Source organism: Passer domesticus, chromosome W (genome assembly GCF_036417665.1).
Source record: "Passer domesticus isolate bPasDom1 chromosome W, bPasDom1.hap1, whole genome shotgun sequence".
Taxonomy (NCBI): Eukaryota; Metazoa; Chordata; class Aves; order Passeriformes; family Passeridae; genus Passer; species Passer domesticus.
The window spans coordinates 17,730,064-17,750,288 of NC_087511.1; the positions used below are offsets into that span (position 1 = coordinate 17,730,064).

Sequence of the window (20,225 nt, forward strand, 5' to 3'; positions counted from 1 at the left end):
AAGATGGTTTACCAAAGGGTGGTTCCTAATTAACCAATGGGTGACAGGTGTTATTAAGAATCAATCAGGTTCTGGGTGAACGATGTTGGTTATAAATATTGAGAAACTGTAATAAAGTAAGCTTTTATGCCTTCTGAAAATGCATGGTGTGTCACTCATTTATCCGTTCCTGACTCGACAGTGACAGCTGGGTACCCAGAGAAGAACTGGTCAGTTGAGAGAAAGCTCAATGTGAAAGAAAGTGTTATTTAAAAGCCATAGTGTTGCTTTCCTCACTTAAAAAAAAATTAGTTCCCTCTTTTTTTCATGGGGAAAGTGGAAAGACTGGGAAACAGCAGAAATAATGAATGAAATGAATATTTCATCACAAGCAATTAAAACTTTCTTGCTTTTGCTGTTTAAGAAATAGCCATTAAAATTGATGCAATACAATTTAAAATACTATAAATTAATGTCAGTCTAGTAATTTTTATTTAGCATGTAGTTAAACACAAGGCTTGCCATCTTAAAGAGTAAAGTAAGTATTTCCTCTCTTAAAATGTCTTTCCTTGAGTCTGAGTCCCTCGTTGCTCACTCAGGTACAACACTCTCATACTCCTGTCTTTTGCTATCTCACTGCAACAGAAAAAGCTCCTCCAGCAGTGACAGTTTGAGGATGCTTCTGTTAGGGATGAGGATGCCTCTGTTACGAATGGAGTGAGAGCTTTAGACAAGTCCTGCCTTAGGCTCAGATTTCAGGCAGTAGCTCTGTTTGAGGCAACCTGCACCCCCAATTGCTCTCACTCATATGTTCTTAGGAATGGTTGATTAGTGCCGAGCTGCTGTCCGAGTTTTTCTCTACTCCCCCGAGCAGGGGAGGAGTCTGCACCGGCTGAGCTGTGGCACAGCAGCTGACAGCCGGGGGGCACTACCCAGATGCGCTGGGGGCGTCCGGGGAGCGCCTCAGCAGGAGGCAGCAGTGAGCAGCAGGAAGGCGAAGTAAGAAAAGAGGGACTCTTCTCAGGGGCAAAGTCCAGAGTTTATTGACTCCAGGGGAGTCCAGCCGAGAAGAGACCACGAGGTGGGGATACAGCTGATTATAAAGGGGGCGGAACATACAACACATCAACCAATGAGGGAGAACTTGGGAGGGAACAAACTCGTGAGAAACATGCTGGCTAGCCAATAGGGAATGTGACAGGGAGGGACTCTTGTTCCCGATCCAATCACCCACCAAAGAGGGGAGAACTTTCTGGAAAGAGGGAAGGGGACAATGGATGATGGACAGGAACTCAGGGAGGGATTGACAGAGGGTAACCAGGGGAACAGGGGAGGAGACAACAAATTGACACTCTCAAAAGGAGGGGTTGCCAGGGGAGGAGGGGAACCCCAGGACTGAACCATTATAACTTTAGGGGGAAACAGAACAAACCAAATGAACCATGCACCACAACAGATTAGGTCTATGATAAAATTAATTATTTATTGAATAGACACAAGATTAACAGACAAAAGCCTTTAAACAGACTACTTACTACATAGGATAAACAAAAGAACTACTAGTAGATACATAAACAGTGCACAATAAAGGTACCTATATTACAGCTAGCGGTGGGAATTGGAAAGATAGAAATCTTCACAGACACAAGGTGGTTTGATTTACAGCCTTAGAAGAAGCCTAGATTGATGTGAAAGCAAGGCACACAGACATTAAACAGAGAAATCATCAACTTATGTTTCTATAGTTAAAAGTAAGAATATGCCTTAAGTAAGTAAGAAACTGTATAGATAAGATGATGAAGGGTTTTATAGTGTAGTAATGTGATTGTATTGAATAAGCTAAGGGTTTAGATGTTATAAGAGAAATAAGACCTTATTGGGCAAAAGTATCCACATTGCAGTAGAAAGAAGTAAAGGTGATAGGTCAGAAAAGCAAAATAAACTCTGTGAAATCACCCTATTGGGTCATGAAGTTATATATTGCCTTGTAACGAAGAACCTGTGACCATCTTAGACTATGGCCGACTGCTTGCTGTCTTATAAATCTCATGGCCTTTGAGATGTATCTTATCTAAGCAATAAATCGTTCTTAGTCTGATCATGGTCCCATCCCTTTGAATATTGCGACGATGGCTACAGCTAGCAAAGAAGTAGTATAGATTTAAGGAATGTGTGTAATTTACCACCAAATTGATGATAGAGCACACAACTTTCCTTTCTCTCAATTCCCAGGAAAGTATCTCAAAACAGGCATCCCTGTTTTTGAGGAGAGACGCTCTTACACACTTCAAGAAACGTGCAGAAGATTTCTACTTTGTGAAAGTTTGGTGTAGCTTTTATAGTTTTGTCCTGGTTCAGGGCAAATTTGGGAGAGAACCCCCAAAGGGATTCCTCTAGAAAAGCAGATTCAATTGGGCCCTCCCCCAACCGGTTTGGGAAAAAAAACCTCCTTGGAGAAAAGTGTAAAAAACTGTTTATTAAACAATAAAACCTAAATAATATTAAACAATAAAACCTCTTGCTGCTCCAAAAGAGATGACAAACTCAGAAAAGTCCCCTCCCTGGGTTGCAGCTTGGCTCACTCAGTCTGTTATCAGTCCCTCCGATGCTGGAAATGCTGTGGCCCAGGCCTGGCCCGGTGGGCCATAGGGGCAAGCTGCCGGTGCTCTTCTGGGTGTTCAGTCCAGAGCAGGTTTAAGCAGGTCCAAAGAAAAGGGAAAAAAACACCACAGTCCAGGGAACTTCTTTGCCTCAGCTATCTAAAACTAACTAAAACAAAGGAGAGCTCTGTCCTACTGTCTGTCGATCCGCAGACAACACAGTCCAGGAGGAGGAATGTGGAGGAGTGAGTGCAGTGTCTGCAAACAAACTGCGCGCTTCTTCCCTCCCCTCTTCACTCTCTGGAACAAGTCTTAAAGGTGCAAAACTTATTATTCACCATAAACAGAACAGACAATTGGAGATAAAAGCATCATATAGTCAACCCAGGACAAGTTTGTAAATTGTCTGTCAGTCAGAAATTCAAGGCTTATATCCCTTCAATCTGCTCTCAAGGTGAGATGTTTATTGTCAGATGGGAATGCCACCGCCACGGCACCAAAGATAACTCACTACTGAATAGATTTCTGGTCTGGGTTATCTCACCAATTAGCAGATTGACGTGAGGGCGAAGATGTACTGAGCTATGGCACCAGCTGATAGACAGAACAGATAAGTTGTTCTGTGACAGAAGGGAACTATGGTTGTGTTTGTGGGTGCCAGGACGAGGGGAAGAGACAAGAATCTTGACTCCATGTTTCAGAAGGCTGATTTATTATATTATGATATATATTATATTAAAATGTTATACTAAAACTATACTAAAAGGAATAGAGAGAAAAGATCCATCAGAAGGCTAGAAAAGACAGGAGAGGAATGATAACAAAAGCTCATGACTCCCAGAGAGTCTGAGCCAGCTGACTGAGATTGGCCACTAATTAGAAACAACCAACATGCACCAATCACAGATGCACCTGTTGCATTCCACAGGAGCAGAAAATTATAGTTTTGCATTTCTTTCCTGAGGCTCCTCAGCTTCTCAGGACAAAAATCCTGGCAAAAGGATTTTCCAGAAAATATCATGGCTACAGGGAACATGCTGCTATAGCCTTCCTGTCTAAAAATATGCGGGAGGCAAGAGGAATCATCTTTATAAACCTGTCCTTGGTTGACTATATGATGCTTTTATCCCCAATCGTCTTGTTCTGTTTATACTGAATAATAAATTTTACACCTTTAAGACTCTCTTCCAGAGAGTGAAGAGGGGAGGGAAGAAGCACACAGTTTGTTTTCAGACTGCACTCACTCCTCCACATTCCTGCTCCTGGACTGTGTTGTCTGTGGATGGACAGACAGCAGGACAGAGCTGTTTTTTTGCTTTTAGTTAGTTTTAGCTAGCTGAGGTAAAGAAGTTCCCTGGACTGTGTTTTTTCTTTTTCTTGGACCCGTTCAAACCTGCTCTGGACTGAACACCCAGAAGAGTACCGGCAGCTCCACCTGTGGCCGCCGGGCCGGGCCTGGGCCGTAGCATTTCCAGCACCGGAAGGACTGATAAGAGACTGAGTGAGCCAAGCTGCAGCCTGGAGAGGGGACTGTTCTGTCATCTCTTTTTTGGAGCAGCAAGAGGTTTTATTGTTTAATATTGTTTTGGTTCTATTGTTTAATAAACAGGTTTCTTTCCACTTTTTCTCCAAGGAGATATTTTCTCCCGAATCGGTTGGGGGGGAGGGGCCAATTGGATCTGCTTTTGTAGAGGAGCCCCTTTGGGGGTTATCTCCCAAATTTGCCCTGAACCAGGACAAAACCCACACATCCTGGTTCTTGCAGGGACAGGCAGGGCTCCTAACTAATCATGTCACAGCCAGTGGCTGCAGATGACACATCTTTTCTACTGGGGTCAGATCAAAGTGCTGATTGTCCCTCCATGCCTGCACTGCTGCTTCATGCTCTGCTGAATTGCTGTAAAGGAGCAACCCAAGGAGGGGACTCTGGGAGGTACAGGATGAACCATATGGGGATGGTGGAGCTGCTGACTACAGGAAATGAGGAATGTAAGGAGGAGTGGGAGTACTGAGAGTGACAATAGGTCACACTGAGAAGACAGCAGGTTTGGTACAAAATATTATGGGTATTACTTGCTAGAATATTGGTGGCATATTCTTGATTTGATCATGCATCAGGAAACACTTTTACACTCTGAGGGTAACTGAACACTGGCAGAGGTTGCCCAGTGCTAGGTTCTTTTTCTCGGGCCAGGTCTTATGAACCCTCAAAAGGGAACCTAACATACCCAAGGATAGCTTAGCTATTACCTTTGGAGGCAAATAATGAGCAGGATGGCTTCTGCTGCAGCGTTAGAAACAAAAAGGTTTAATAAAAGGCAAAATAACAAACAGAAAAACTCGAGCCAGGTACAGAGGTCTGCCCCTGGTATAAACACCTTCACAAAAGCCTCTTAGTTCTTTTGTTCTCCTCTTTTCTACCTGATGGGCCAGGCGGGACTTTTTGGCTTCTATCCAATTAGATGACCCCAAGTTTTTACTGAAGCCTCTGGGGTCCTATGAGGTGGCTTTTCACCTAATCCTTGAGAGAAACTTCTGGGCTTCTTTCCTTTTTTGGGGGACAAAGGCTAGCTTTGCCACTCTGTCATTAGGGGGCACACCTACACTCATACAGGTCACCCTTTTCTATATACTTAGAGATAAAGAGGAGAAAGGAGTATAAACTGAAATGCCAATAATTTTTAAATTTTGTTTCTAATCTTCTATTTTAACTTTGGTGAAGTGTTTTTCCAGGTAAGCTTCAAATTTTTGGCTATATATGATTTTACATAGAGGTAGGTTACAACTTTTTTATCACAACAACAATAATTATAGAACTTTTTTAGTGCAAAACTTTTTTGTAAACAATTTTAACTAGTGCAAACTTAGAAAACAGTCTTTGCTTATAGCTGTCGTTCAGTTGTTTGTGTATTCTTCTTCTGGTTCTGTTTGCTGCTCTCGATCGGCTGTACCTGTGGCTTGACATTCTTTGCAGCGATCTATCGAAAACTTGCATTTGTAGAAATGCATGCAAACCCCCAGCCCTAAGTTATAAGAGGATGGGGTCTCGAAATCTGTCTTGTCTCTGGATCCTTGATGTAGACTGGTGGTCTTTCCTTGAGCTTTGCTTGACTGATATTGCTGAAATGTCTGAAAATTGGTGGTACCTGCTCCATAAAAGAATTATTTAAGAAGTTAACAACATATATAGCTTTATTCAGCTTCTCTATTGTAGAAAGCACTTCTGTCTTTCCTTTCTGTCTTTTAAGGATCATTTTCAATGACTTGTGTGCTCTTTCTAAAATGGATTGGCCTGTGGAAGAATGTGGAATACCTGTGGTATGTTTGATACCTCAAGTTTTGAAAAACTCCTGCAGTTTATTAGAAATGTAGGCTGGTCTGTTGTTAGTTTTGACTTCTTGAGGAATACTTAGGGATGCAAATGTTTGTAAGAAATGCTTAATCACATCTCTACTTTTTTCTCCTTGATGTGCAGAAGCAAAAATTGCTCATGAGAAGGTATCTATTGATATATGTATATGTTTGAACCTTGCAAATGACTGATATTGAGTGATATCCATTTGCTATATTTGCAGGCTATTTAAGCCTCGAGGGTTAATTCTTGTTGCTATTGGTGGTATAGCTAATTTCTGGCAATCTGGACATGACTGAACAATTGCTTTTGCCTGATTCTGAGAGATGTTAAACATTCTTACTAAAACAGGTGCATTTTGATGATAAAAAGCATGGCTCATTCTGGCTTGTTCAATAACATTAGGAAGTGTGTGCTGGATTGGCATGGCTAATAAATCAGCCATGGCATTGCCTTCTGCTAAAAAAACTTGGAAGAGAAGAATGTGAGCGAATGTGCATTACAAAGTAAGGTTCTTGTCGAATGGAAAGAAGTAGGATTAACTTTTTAAGCAAACTGTATAACTGATCATTAGCAACTTCTTTTAGCAGAGATCCTTCTACTCTTTCTACTACACTTGCAACGTAAATTGAATCCGTTATTAAATTAAAAGGAAATGTGAATTTTGAAAAGACCCGTACAACTGCTGCTAACTCTGTAATCTGTGCAGAACCATCTACTTCCTCAATATCTGATTCCCATTTTTTCGTCTCTGAATTTTGCCAAGCAATCACCGATCTTTTTAGACTTTCCAGAACCGTCTGTAAAAAATGTGATTGCCTCGAGGGGTGCATGACTTCTTAAAGGCTTATGGATTAATTTTAAAGATGAACTTAATAGCTCATGTTTGGGACAATTGACTGAAATTTTTCTTGCAAAATTTTCCAAAGTAAATTGCATGACTTCTGAATTTTGAATTAACCATTCTAAATAGATGGATGTGACAGGTAGGAAGATTTCTGCAAAATCATTTCTTGCAAGGGAAAGTATTTGAGATCTAGCCTTGATAATCAATTGTGAAATAATTTTAGGGCAAGTTGTTATAGTTTTACCCAATTGACGAGATAGGAAAACTCACTCTAAGATTATCAGATGGTCTTTCTTCTTTAGATCTCACTGGAATATTAAACCACGAAGCTGTGGACTCTCTCCTAAAACTGCAAACAAAAAAGACAGGTTAGGATTATACCGATGAGCCTGACGTGACTGGATGGCTCTCATCACTTTATCTAAAGCATTTTGTGCTTCTTTGTTGAATTCTCGCGGTGAGTTTAAAGCTGTGTGTCCTCTCAACAAATCTGCTAGAGGAGCTAAGTCCTGATTTGAAAGGCCTAGTAGTGGACGAAGCTAGTTCAGAGTCCCTACTAGCTGCTGCACTTCATTCAATGTCTTTGGATTTGTCCTTAGCTGGAGTGGCTGCAGGGTTACCGTTTGTTCTGTGATCTTGTATCCTAAATATTTTTAGGGAGGAAGTGTCTGTATTTTTTTTTTTTTTTTGCTACTGTGAGTCTTGCTTTCTCCACTGCTGAGATGACCTGATTTGTTGTCTCTTGCATTGATGCTTGGTCCTTTGCTGCTACTAAAATATCATCTATGTAATTTAATATGAGAGAATTTGGATATTGTGCACGAACTGAGGAAAGTATTTTCGCAACATACCACTGGCATATACTAGTGGAATTTCTCATGCCTTGTGGTAGAGAAAGCCAATGATATCTTTTCAAGGGGGCTTGCTGATTTATGGATGGGATGGAAAATGCAAATCTTGGTGCATCATCTGGATGCAAAGGAATATTGAAAAAACAGTCTTTTAAATCAATAACAGTTTACTTCCAATCTTTTGAAATCATAACAGGAGAGGGTAAACCTGGTTGTAAAGAACCCATTTCTTGAATAATTTTGTTAACTTTTCTGAGATCCTGCAACAACCTCCACTTCCCACTGTTTGGCTTTTTGATTACAAAAACTGGAGTGTTCCAGGGGCTGGTAGTTGGAGTTAAGTGACCTTTGTTTAACTCTTCCTGTACCAACTGCTCTAAAGCAGCAAGTTTCTCTTCGGGTAAGGGCCACTGGCTGACCCAGATGGGTGTATTAGATGTCCATGTCAGTTTTAAAGTGTTATGTCCATCAACAGCTTTTGTTAAAATCCAGTTTCTAACCTCAGACCCCATTGCGAGAGAATATCTCGACTCCAAAGAACTATATCAGCTTCTACAATGAATGGTCTTGAGGTGGCAACACGACCTTCAGGTTCCTCAAATGTGACAGAGTGCCAGCTTTGAAAGCTCTCACAGTGACCACTAATACTTGCCAGTTGATCCAGCGTAGGCACGATGGTCCAGTCTTGTGGCCATTTTGATTTTGATATCAGAGTGACGTCTGCTCCGGTATTTATCAGGTCAGTGAGGGTGATGGCTTGCCCGAGGTGCTTCAGGACACAGGTGAGTTGAGGCCGCCCGCAGCTGATGTGCTTGGTCTAAGCGATGACAGCTGTGTTGTTCTGTGACTCTGGTAGGAGAAAAGCTTGTGCTATGGTTAGTCCTTTGGGTAGAAAGCATGGTGGGTCTGCACACAAAGCTAACACTGTAATTTCCTGTGAAAAAGTGACAGATAACACAGTTGGAATGACATAAAAACTTTCTGCATGGGATCTGTTCACTCTCACTATTAAGAACCGATGTGGTTGTGGTTCAGGTCCCAGCTGTCCTGTGGACACTGTGTGACCAATGGCATTGGTTAGCATCACTGGCTGGGCTGTAGACAGCTCCAGTCCTGTGTCAGATTACAGCTTCTTTTCACCGGTATGAGGCTTTGATTTGAGACTTTCTCTCAATCTCAAATCCCTTCTTCTGAGTTTTCTTTTTTAAAGCGACAAAAAACTCAGGTGCAGGCCTGGTCCCCCAAAAATGCAAATATTAAGGAAAAAAATGTCCTATTTTTGATTGAGGTAATCAAAAAAATCCCTCGACCAGCTTCCTCAATATGAGAAATACTGTCTGGGCGCCACGTGCTAGGTTCTTTTTCTTGGGCCAGGTCTTATGAACCCTCAAAAGGGAACCTAACACACCCAAGGATAGCTTAGCTATTACCTTTGGAGGCAAATAATGAGCAGGATGGCTTCTGCTGCAGCGTTAGAAACAAAAAGGTTTAATAAAAGGCAAAATAACAAACAGAAAAACTCGAGCCAGGTACAGAGGTCTGCCCCTGGTATAAACACCTTCACAAAAGCCTCTTAGTTCTTTTGTTCTCCTCTTTTCTACCCGATGGGCCAGGCGGGACTTTTTGGCTTCTATCCAATTAGATGACCCCGAGTTTTTAGTGAAGCCTCTGGGGTCCTATGAGGTGGCTTTTCACCTAATCCTTGAGAGAAACTTCTGGGCTTCTTTCCTTTTTTGGGGGACAAAGGCTAGCTTTGCCACTCTGTCATTAGGGGGCACTCCTACACTCCTACAGCCCAGAGAGATTGTGGAGTCTCCATCCTTGAAGATATTCAAAAGCTGTCTGAACATGGTCCTGGGCAACCTGCTGGAAGTGGCCCTGCTTGAGCAGGAGGGCTTGACAAGACGACCTATAGAGGTCCCTTTCAGCCTCAGCCATTCTGTGATGCTGTGATCTTTGGTGTAAGATGGCAAAGTTTAATCACTAAGATATGTTTTATTGCCTCTCCTTATGAAAATCTACCCACTTTATGACTCATTGTGCAGTCTTCAGATCAATAATTCACTCACTGAAGACAGACTATGTAAGAACCTTCTGAACCACTTCACTGTGATTAAAGTTCTAAATTGGTCCGAAGTAATGCACATGGATATGTATTTCTTTTATGCTAGAAGTGACATCGTGCCTTGGGCAAAGGGCCAGTCTAAGGTTTTCTGCATCATTGAAAATTCATTTAAAACTTGAAGAATATAGGACTTAAACAAAACCTGAATATTAGTGAGTAAAAAATGGCATGCACCATCAGGAAGTATGTTCTAATTTTAGATTTTAAGTGCATTATTTAAAATTGCTTGTTTGCTCTAAAAAAATACCAGATTTGGAAGAAAAATACCACTTTAGGTGTAACATTTGACTATATCCAGTTATGGGATACCAATTTGGTATTAAATATACTAAAGGAACAAAAGCAAAACAAAATAAAGCAAACAAAAAAAACCAGACAGCTGTGAGTATCAATCATTGTGTCTTTAAAACAGCAGGACATATTCCATAATCCACATGTGCTTTGTTATTTTTTCTATGGAAGTGGCATATCTATGCAATTTAGTTGCAGCTAAGAAACTCTTGCAAACACCGAGGATCACGTGTAACACCCCAGAACACTTAAATGTAAGGGAGTGAACCTAGGATCATTTACTCTAGTTTGGCGCAAGGAGAAATACCAACTAGATATTCTCAAGAGGTCAAAAATACACAAAAGTTTACTGGCAAAATATAGAAAATTAAGGAATTTTTGCAAAGGATTAAATACAACACCAAATTCAATATAAAACCACTTATCATAGTGTTGCCTATAAACAAATGGAAGAAACCTTGCAACAGTGTTAAAATGGTAAGATAAAAGCAACTCTTTAATGAAAGCTTTCAGGTGCACAAATATGGCACTGTGCACATGATAAAGTATTTCTACAATTTTTATAAAGTTAATTAATTAGTATATCTAACCAGTACATCCAATAGGAAATCAGTTACCCCAGTGTCTTGGTTTGAAAAGACAGGTGTCTGTTAAGGAAGACAGGAGCCTGTCTTGAAATGGAAAATGTATACCTCCTCCCTCCAAATTGTTATAATTTTTAAATTAAGGGGGGCTCTCAGGCAAAGATACGGGAGCAGGAATAACAGTTCTTTATTAGGGAAGAAAATAAAAATAAAATAAACAATGCAGTAATACAAAACAACACTGGCAGAGTCAGAATATGACCTGACACCCTGTTGGTCAGGGTGTTGGTAGCAGTCCAATTGAAATGGTGGCTGCAGTCCTCCTGAAGTGACAGGTATGGTTCTGTTGAAGCAGTGATCCTGTAGAAGGGTGTAGTCTTCCTCTGAAGATCCAATGGTGGTGTACATGGGCCTGGTCTTCCTCTGGGAATCCTTCCCCGCTTCTTACCCCCTGGGCAGAGCATCTCACAATGGGCTGTTATCATTCTGTGAGTCATGTGGTAGGTCCATTAAAAAGAAATGGCTCCTGGAGGGAGTTATCCGAGTCATGTGGAAAGGCATTGATGGGCCCATTAACAGGAGATAAGGAAGAAACAACGCCCCTCCTGGTTTCAGCAGCTCTTGAGGATGGGAATAGAATATATCTTAATAGTGTAACCTAGGTCACAATATAACCTGAATCCTAGCTTTTTATACCTATATAAATTGATATAAATAAGTTTCTATACAATGTAATGGCTGGTATATGGTTAACTAGTTGCTTAATGCTGAAGAAGAAAAAAAGAAGGAAAAAAGAAGAAAAAAAGAAGAAAAAAAGAAGAAAAAAACCCTCACCAGATAGATAGCTTCAGAGATAGATAAGTATAGTACTAATGAGAAATTGGCAAATGTAAATCCAATTAGCCACAAAATAATGAATTTAGGCCGTTTAAGATCAGACAGACCAAAGAACACTGTAACTGTACATGCTCTGAAGACAAAGTTGAAAAGTTCAGATGCGAAGAAGACTTTGGAAGCCTTCATCAAAGACCCCCGACGCCCCCCCAAATTGGGGAGGCACAAGTGCAGTGCAAAATAACTGTCTAATAATCATGAGATCATGCTATGTAAATTAGTTCTGGAACGTATATGATGATGTTATAATGACATAGTAATACTAAGCAATACTTACTGTATAAATATATCACAGCAGTTGACAAAGTTGGGTGAGTTAGGAAGAGAAATCCCCCTCACCACCAGTGCTGCATTAAACAAATACCTGCTCTACAGACACCAGTCTATGGGGGTTTATTTCCAGCCTATCTTTTGGGCATCAGTTTTGGTGACCTAGCATGGCAGGACCTCTCTGCCTGGCTGCAAGATCCATTGGAGTTGGGGACTCCCTTGGCGCCCCCCAGGATTTTCCTTCAGGGACTTCATGTTTCACCAGCTCTCTGCGGGGGCAGACAAGAACTGACCCAACTGCAAAAAATTTAAGGTAATTGTAATTTTAAATATTCTTGTTTTTTTTAGTTAGGAAACTCCTGTAAGACAGGGGAGATGTCCCTCGCAGGGCGCAGTATCACAGGAGAATTCCTAAAGTTGATACAAAAGGGGTTAGAGTCCCCAAAAGATGTCTGATGACTTTTACTATTGGTTTTGGTCTTGGAATTTTGAGTTTGATTATTGTATATGTTGTTTTGTGTATTTTGTACAAAATTACTTTCTTTTCCATGTGTGTGCTAACAGCTGTTACTGGCTGCTGTATATCTGCCAAAACTTTTTGCTGTCTGTGTTGGTGCCTTTACAGCTGTTACTGTTTGTGTGTTGGCCAAACATTTTTACAGTTTGCTTTGCTAAGAGTTTTAATCCATGTCTCATCCTTCTCCAATACCTGTAGCAGGCACAAGGCCTGCATGGCCTCCTTGGCGATCAGAAGCCTGAGCTAGGAAATGCCAAGTCAGCATGACTAAGGCTTTAGAAGCCCCTCTCTTCCGTCTTTCGGACCCTGTTATCTCCCTGTAAATCCATAGGTCACTTTCCCCTGACCCTTACTATTGGACAGTTTTCAAAACCCCTGTAGGGTATAAAAACCCCTAATTCTGCCCGGTTCGGCAGAAGAGCTGTCACTGGACCCTTTGCGGAGACCGGAATAAAATAACCCTGCGGGACCCATACAGCGCTTCTCCCTCTCTCTCTGTGTCTGCTGCGGCACCTAGGGCGGCGGCACAGACAAGCTGAAAGAGCTGAAATCACAAAAGAGCTGGCTGCAAATCACTATAGCTTGCCTAGGTTGCCTGAGCCCCCCCCCCCCCCCCCCACGCTGAGCTATCCTGGCCGGCCGGCATTCCCTGCTGGGCTTCTGCCCTGAGGGTAATAGCCAGGCTATAGCTGACGCCCGAACAGCGAGGGGCCCCTAGACCGACATCTGAACTGCCGCGATATTCTGGCCGCGGAACTGAATGCCGGACCTGGCATCTCAGAGGAGCAGCATTTCTTCTTGAAATTGTCACTGCCTCCGCTCCAGAAATCCCGGAAGAAGAAGCTCTTCGTTTTAGAAGGACTCTTGTAGAAAGGAGGTCAGCCGAACTGCACACCGACACCTGAGCACGCGATTGTTCGCGGAGGCTGACAAGCAGACGACCCCCAGCAGAACTTTGACCCACAACTGGCTGAAGAAGTGTAAGTTTAAAACAGCCTTTCTTGCGCGCAAAATACTTTTTCCTTGGGTCCTTTTTTTTTGTTTTTTTTTTTTTGTTTTTTTTTCTCTTTTTTCTGCTGGTGGGGAATGGGAACATGGGATCAAAGCTTAGTACATTTAAGCGATCCCAGAACGAGAGAGATTTATATTCACTAATCCTAGAAATCCTATCTTCTAACAACTTTTCTTTTTCTAAAGGTAACCTTTCAAAAACTAACCTGAAAAAAATTTATAAAGTGGATTCTCTGCCACTTCCCAGACACTAATACACAGACTATTACCTTAGACGCCTTTTGGGATACAATTGGGACCACGGTATATAAGTTTCAAACTAACCAAGACTTTTCTGTAACCCGGTTTTTACCTATATTTCACGCTATAACCAAAGCTGTAGAAAAAACTAACAAAAAGATAGTAACTTCAGGGCAAACTTCTGTTGAACAAAACGGGAAGCTCTTACCTGACTCAACAGAAACCCCTCTTTCAAATGCTAATCGAGGAGATAACACCCCCTCCACCCTGGAATCCAGTACTCCTCTGGGTCCTAGCGTCCTGCCGTCTGCGCCGCACCCCCTCGACCCCGCTGTGCCCACGGCCCCTGCCCAACCCCTCCTACCCCCCGCCTTCCCCTCGAGAGCTACACCCTGCGCGCCTCCTTGCTCTGTGATATCTCTGAAAGCATCTGCGGCAGTTCCCGCTGAGACTGACCCAAACCCCACCCCTCCCGCTGCTCCCCCCGACCCTGCCGGGGCCCCTCCCACTCCCTTTGCCGTCTCTCCTGTACCTGCCGCGGCCCCCCCCACTCCCTCTCCCGCCCCTCCCGCCCTCGCCCCCGCCGCCACCATCGTGCGTTTCCCTGCCCCCGGCATCATCCCTGCTGCGGCAGGGGATCAGCCCGCCTGCGTATCCGCGCGCCCCCCCACCATCGCGCCTCTGCCTGCCACCGGAATCGTCCCCGCCCGCGTATCTGACCCAGACCCAAGCCACCCTGTATCCGCAGCACCCTCCTCCAGTCCCGCCGCCTCCTCCCTCCTGCACCCCCCCTGCCCCCATACCCAGGCTCTGCAACAACACACCCACCCTCAGGGACCCCCGGTCGGGACCCCCCAGACTTCCTTCAGTTCTGCCCCCCCTCCCAACGCCCCCCAGTCCTGTGCATGCTGTATCACGCATTGTACGGCCAGTCCAGCCCTGCTGCCTCCCTGTAGCCACGTTCTGCCAAGTGCTGCCTTATACCCTGTCCAGCCACATGCCCCTCTGCCAAATGTTGCTCCAGCCTGGCATAAGAAACATAAGGCAAGGCCTGATAGCTCTCACTTCTCGTCATCTGATGACAGCAGTGACAGCGATTCTGATTTGGAAATAGAGTATATTGATCCATGGGCAAAAATAAAAATAGAAGCCACGCAGGCAGGGGACTGGCAATTAGCTCAGAGAATTACTGCCTTTCCAGTAGATTATAAGAAGGGAAAAAGAGGAGGTGCTACTACTAGAAAGACATGGGAACCTATTACAAATAAAGAACTAGCGCAATTAAGAAATACAGCCAAAGAACATGGTAGAAGTTCACATATTTTTAGAAATTTCCTAGAGGCTACGTTCTCAGCACATGTTCTGGTACCCCACGATATTAAAAATATCGCCCAGTGCCTCCTTTCTCCCGCTGAGTACATGCTTTGGGAAAGGCATTGGAAAAAGCAATTAAAAACATTATCAGATAACTACGCTGCAGATGCTGATAAGTCAAACTTTACACTCGAACAGCTGGCTGGTGAAGGGGATTTGCAGAAACCCCCTGACCAAACTGATACTTTACCTAAGGCATCACTACAAGATGTGGCTATAGCAGCAAAAACCTCCTTACTCCTTACCCCTGACGACTTTACCCCTACCCAATACTTTTCTACTATCAAACAAGGAATAGATGAAAGCTTTATCAAATTTGTGGATAGAATTAAGGATGCTCTGGAAAAACAGATAGAGAGCACAGAGGCAAGAAAAGAACTGTTGTGTAAACTTGCCATGAGTAATTCAAATGAAAAATGTAAAGCAATTCTGAGAGTCTTACCCTTAGACACAGAGTCTACCATAGAGCAAATGCTGGAGAGCTGCACACGCCACTTGTCCACTGAAGATACAGTGGCCCAAGCAGTTACTAAGGGTGTTGCAGAAGGAGTTTCTAGTGCATATGCAGTAATAGCTTCTAAAGACCAGGTCCGCTGCTACCACTGCGGAGATTTTGGACATTTTATAAAGGACTGTCCAGAGAGGTCACCTCCCAGGTACCCTCGCAATTTCTACCAAAGGCCCCAAAATCAGCAGTACTATCAGCCGCGTCCGGGAAACTTCCATCGGAGCGTGGTGGGGCCCCACGCAAAGACGCCAAATAAAAGGCCATCCAGACCCAGTCACGCACCATCCCAGGAGATTCCAGACCACATGAGGAGGATCCAACACACGGAGCGATACCGAGGGGAACCCGCCGTCAGCTGGTAACTGCACTGTCCATTGACTTTAAAAATGACAATGTTTATCGTGTTCCCACAGGCAAACGTGGGCCAAAAGGTGGTCCTTCTAACATCCTAATTATAGGTGATACTCTCCATAGCCCAAAGGAAATATTTGTTGTTCCAGAAGTACAAACAGTGCACCCGGGACAAGAAATCTTTGTCCAGGTGTACTGCACAGACTTACTTTCTTCCAAAGGGTACTCCATTCGCACAGGCCTTTCTACTCCCTAAGAATCACAGGGAACAGCTTCCTCTCAACCCCACAGCAATGTGGATACAAGTTGTGGGACCGAGTAAGCCTGTCATTGAGTGCGGTCTTACCTGCAGAGGAGAGAAGTTCCACCTACCAGGGATACTGGACACCGGTGCAGACGTGACCATCATCGCCCGCTCTGAATGGCCACCACACTGGGATCTACAACCTGTGGCAGGCATGATTACAGGGATCGGTGGAGCTACAGTTTCCATGCGGAGCAAGAACAACATCCTCGTCGAAGGGCCTGAAGGCAAGTTGGCAACCATCCGCCCATTCGTGGTAAGGGCCCCCATCACCTTGTATGGACGGGACATTTTATGTCAGTGGGGAGCCTCCCTACATATTCCTAGTCCGGATTTCTAATTGGGGCCACTGAGGAGCGCGCACTGCCAGACACTCCTCGTCTCACCTGGAAATGCCATGACCCGATCTGGATCGAGCAGTGGCCCCTCTCTAAAGTCAAACTGCGCGCACTACATGCCCTTGTGGATGAACAGCTCGCCAAAGGCCACATCGTAGAGACCACCAGCCCTTGGAATTCTCCAGTCTTCGTACTGCAGAAGCCTGGAACGGACAGGTGGAGGCTCCTCCACGATCTTCGCAAAATCAACGAGGTCATCGAGGACATGGGTCCCCTCCAGCCTGGCCTGCCCTCACCATCGATGCTGCCTAGAGACTGGACACTTGCTATCATTGATATTAAAGACTGTTTCTTCAGCATCCCGCTGCATCCCCAGGACGCTCCACGGTTTGCCTTCTCCGTCCCCTCTCTTAATAGAGAGGCTCCACTCAAGAGATATCACTGGTGTTTCCTTCCTCAAGGACTAAAGTGCAGTCCCAGTATATGCCAGTGGTATGTTGCTCACATCCTGTCTCCTGTTCGGAACCTATTCCCAGATGCGATCACCCATCACTATATGGACAATATCCTGGTCTGTGCACCAGAAAAAACGTACTTTGACAAAGCAGTTAAAAGGACTATTGAAACCATAGAAAAGGCAGGATTCGAGATCCGTGAGGACAAAATACAGTACACCAATCCATGGACTTACTTTGGACTCCAGATCCGGGAAAGGACCATCGTACCCCAGCAGCTCACCATCCGAGACGACCCAAAAACCCTGAGAGACTTACACAGTCTGTGCGGATCCATCAACTGGGTACGTCCACTGCTAGGAATTACAACAGAGGACCTCGCTCCACTGTTCAACCTTCTTCGGGGCAAGGAGAATCTGGACTCTCCATGCACTCTAACACCAGAGGCCCGAGATGCCATCACCAAGGTCCAAGAAGCCCTGTCTTCACGCAAAGCTCATCGCTTCGAGGCCAGCCTGCCTTTCCAGTTCGTCATTCTGGGAAAAGCACCTAGGTTCTATGGACTGATTTTCCAGTGGGACACTCAACTTCGAGACCCTCTACTAATACTGGAATGGATCTTTACAAATAACCAACCCACAAAGACAATTACCACCTTCCAAGAAATTATGGCACATTCAATAAAAAAGGCTAGAACTCGCCTCCGCTCCCTGGCAGGGTGTGAGTTCACATGCATATATTTGCCAATGACCACTGGGGACCTGGAGCATTTGCTCCAGACCAATGAGAGTCTCCAGTACGCCTTAGATAGCTATACAGGCCAAATTTTAGTACATATCCCAAAACATAAGCTTTTTAATCGTGATGTAACATTTCATCTGACCCCAGAATTAGTCCAAAGTAGGACACCTCTGAAAGCTCTAACCATCTTTACAGATGGCTCAGGGTCATCCCACAAGTTGGTAATGACATGGAGAGACCCTAAGACCCAAAATTGGGAATCTGACATAAAAATAGTGGAGGGATCTCCACAGATTGCGGAGTTAGCAGCTGTTGTCAGAGCCTTTGAGAAATTCAAAGACAAACCTTTTAATCTGGTCACAGATTCAGCTTATGTTGCTGGCATAGCTATGAGAGCAGAACATGCTCTTCTCAAAGAGGTTTCCAATCCAAAGTTATACCAATTGATTTCCACATTAACACGCTTAATTTCCCACAGAAAACAACCTTACTATATAATGCATGTGAGGTCACACACTGACCTCCCAGGTCTCATTACAGAAGGGAACAGGAAAGCAGACACCTTAGCCATGGCAATAGAGACTGCTAATGTCCCTAACATCTTTGCCCAGGCAAGGTTGTCACGCGCATTTTTTCATCAAAATGTGCCTGCCCTTATCAGAATGTTCAAGCTTTCAAAAGATCAGGCAAAAGCTATTGTTGCCACATGCCCAAACTGTCAAAACTACCAGATACCATCTGTGGGGACGGGAGTCAATCCCCGAGGTTTAAACAGCTGCCAGCTGTGGCAGACAGATGTAACCCACTTTGCACCTTTTGGAAGGTCAAAGTACGTGCATGTATCGGTCGATACGTTCTCAGGAGCAGTATTTGCATCAACACATACAGGAGAAACTGCGCAGCACACCATAAAACATTTTCTCCTTGCCTTTGCAACCCTGGGAGTACCCAAGGAGATCAAAACAGACAATGGACCTGCCTATACCTCTCGTAAGTTGAAAGAGTTCTTCAGTGAGTGGGGAATACAACACAAGACAGGTATACCTGCAAACCCCACAGGACAATCCATCGTAAAAAGAACACATCAAACTCTCAAAAGAGTCCTCAATCAGCAACAGAGAGGAACGAAAATAATTTCTCCAGTTGAAAGACTTTGCAAGGCTCTCTATGTCATCAACTTCCTGAACTGTACAACCTCAGAGCCTGATCCACCAATACTTCGCCACTTTGCAAATACCACCCAAGCAAAGCTCACGGAGAAACCACCTGTGCTGGTGAAGGATCCAGAAACACATAAAGTCTCTGGACCTTTCGAACTCATTACGTGGGGAAGAGGATATGCGTGTGTTCTGCTACCATCTGGTCCAAGATGGTACCCAGGGAAAAACATAAAACCATACTTAGGCACTGCATATACCACTTCCACAAGTAGTGACAAGAATCCTCCTGAGTCAAACACAAGACCTTTTCAAAACCAGACCAGCTCGGCCTGGAGACGAAGACGTCGCCAAACGTCCACAGGTGGAGGAGACGACCATCCCATCACACAGCAGCAGACAAAACAGGAAGCTGAACAACATTCTGAGGCATCAAGCCCTAGGCCAGACACAGCCTGAAAACAAAACTGTTCTCTGAATTAGATGTTATTACCCTTTTTACCCTAAAAACCCTATTATCCCCTTTATCAACCCTTACCAAAAGCCTCTAACTTTTTACCCACTCTCCCACCCTTAGCACCATAGAAAAAACAAAAAAAAACCAGTAAAAAACTTAAAATAAATGGGGGGGGGGGGTGGTGGAAGGAACAGAGGAAAGGAACAGGAAAGGAACCCTAACCCTCCCCTCCTACCATAAAAATAACAAATTTTGCTTATATTCCCTATCAGAAGCCCCATTCCTGTCCAAAAATGAAAAATATCTCCGTTGGCGCTGTCCTCACTGCTGCCTGGATGTTCCTCACCGTGCCGTGTGCCATTGGTTGGATCGGCCCACAGCCGAGCCATAATGTCTGGGTAACCTTAGCAAGGACATTAAAACAGGATAACATGTGCTTATCCATGGGGAGCGTTGATTACCCACTTTCCACATGTCTAGTAGGAATTCCTTTCGTAGCCGATGATTGGCCCGCCTATAATTCAGAGCTTCTCCGCACCACAGGTAAGCGACCCCACCAGGTAGAAACTTGGGACGAGTGGACAAAAATATTGCCCAATGCTCTTGAGGAACCTCAAGAATTGGATCTGTTGGGGTCCTCTAAGGCCACATTCTGTGTCAAATTTTACTTTAGACGTCCAAAGAATAATTGGCCTGAAATTGACCAGAACAAAAACACATACCGAAAAGACATATCGCCAATTAACAAAGCCTACAACCCTCACGATTGGTGTAATTACACTGCTCGTGTGATCTCTGTGTCCTCTCTCCACCCCAAAGTTCTACCCAAGGGAACGTTTCTCATCTGTGGTGACAGAGTATGGGCTGGGATCCCCTCACGACTCCAGGGAGGTCCCTGTACCCTAGGAAAACTTTCCACCCTTACTCCAAATATCACCTTGTTGCACAATTGGAAAAAAGAGAGCGAGTTAAAACACCA

The 20,225-nt window shown here is 44.1% G+C and overlaps 1 long non-coding RNA gene across 1 annotated transcript in view; it reads right to left on the reverse strand.

Annotated features, from left to right (window-relative positions):
- Positions 1 to 1,441: 1,441 nt before the first annotated feature.
- The window catches only part of LOC135289127 (uncharacterized), a 37,143-nt gene continuing 18,359 nt past the window's right edge, over positions 1,442 to 20,225 (reverse strand). Inside the window, exons 2-3 of the long non-coding RNA XR_010351926.1 lie at positions 8,282 to 8,478; positions 1,442 to 7,127 (exon numbers count right to left, since the gene is read on the reverse strand). This is a non-coding gene — a long non-coding RNA (uncharacterized LOC135289127). The remainder of the gene's footprint in view (positions 7,128 to 8,281; positions 8,479 to 20,225) is intronic.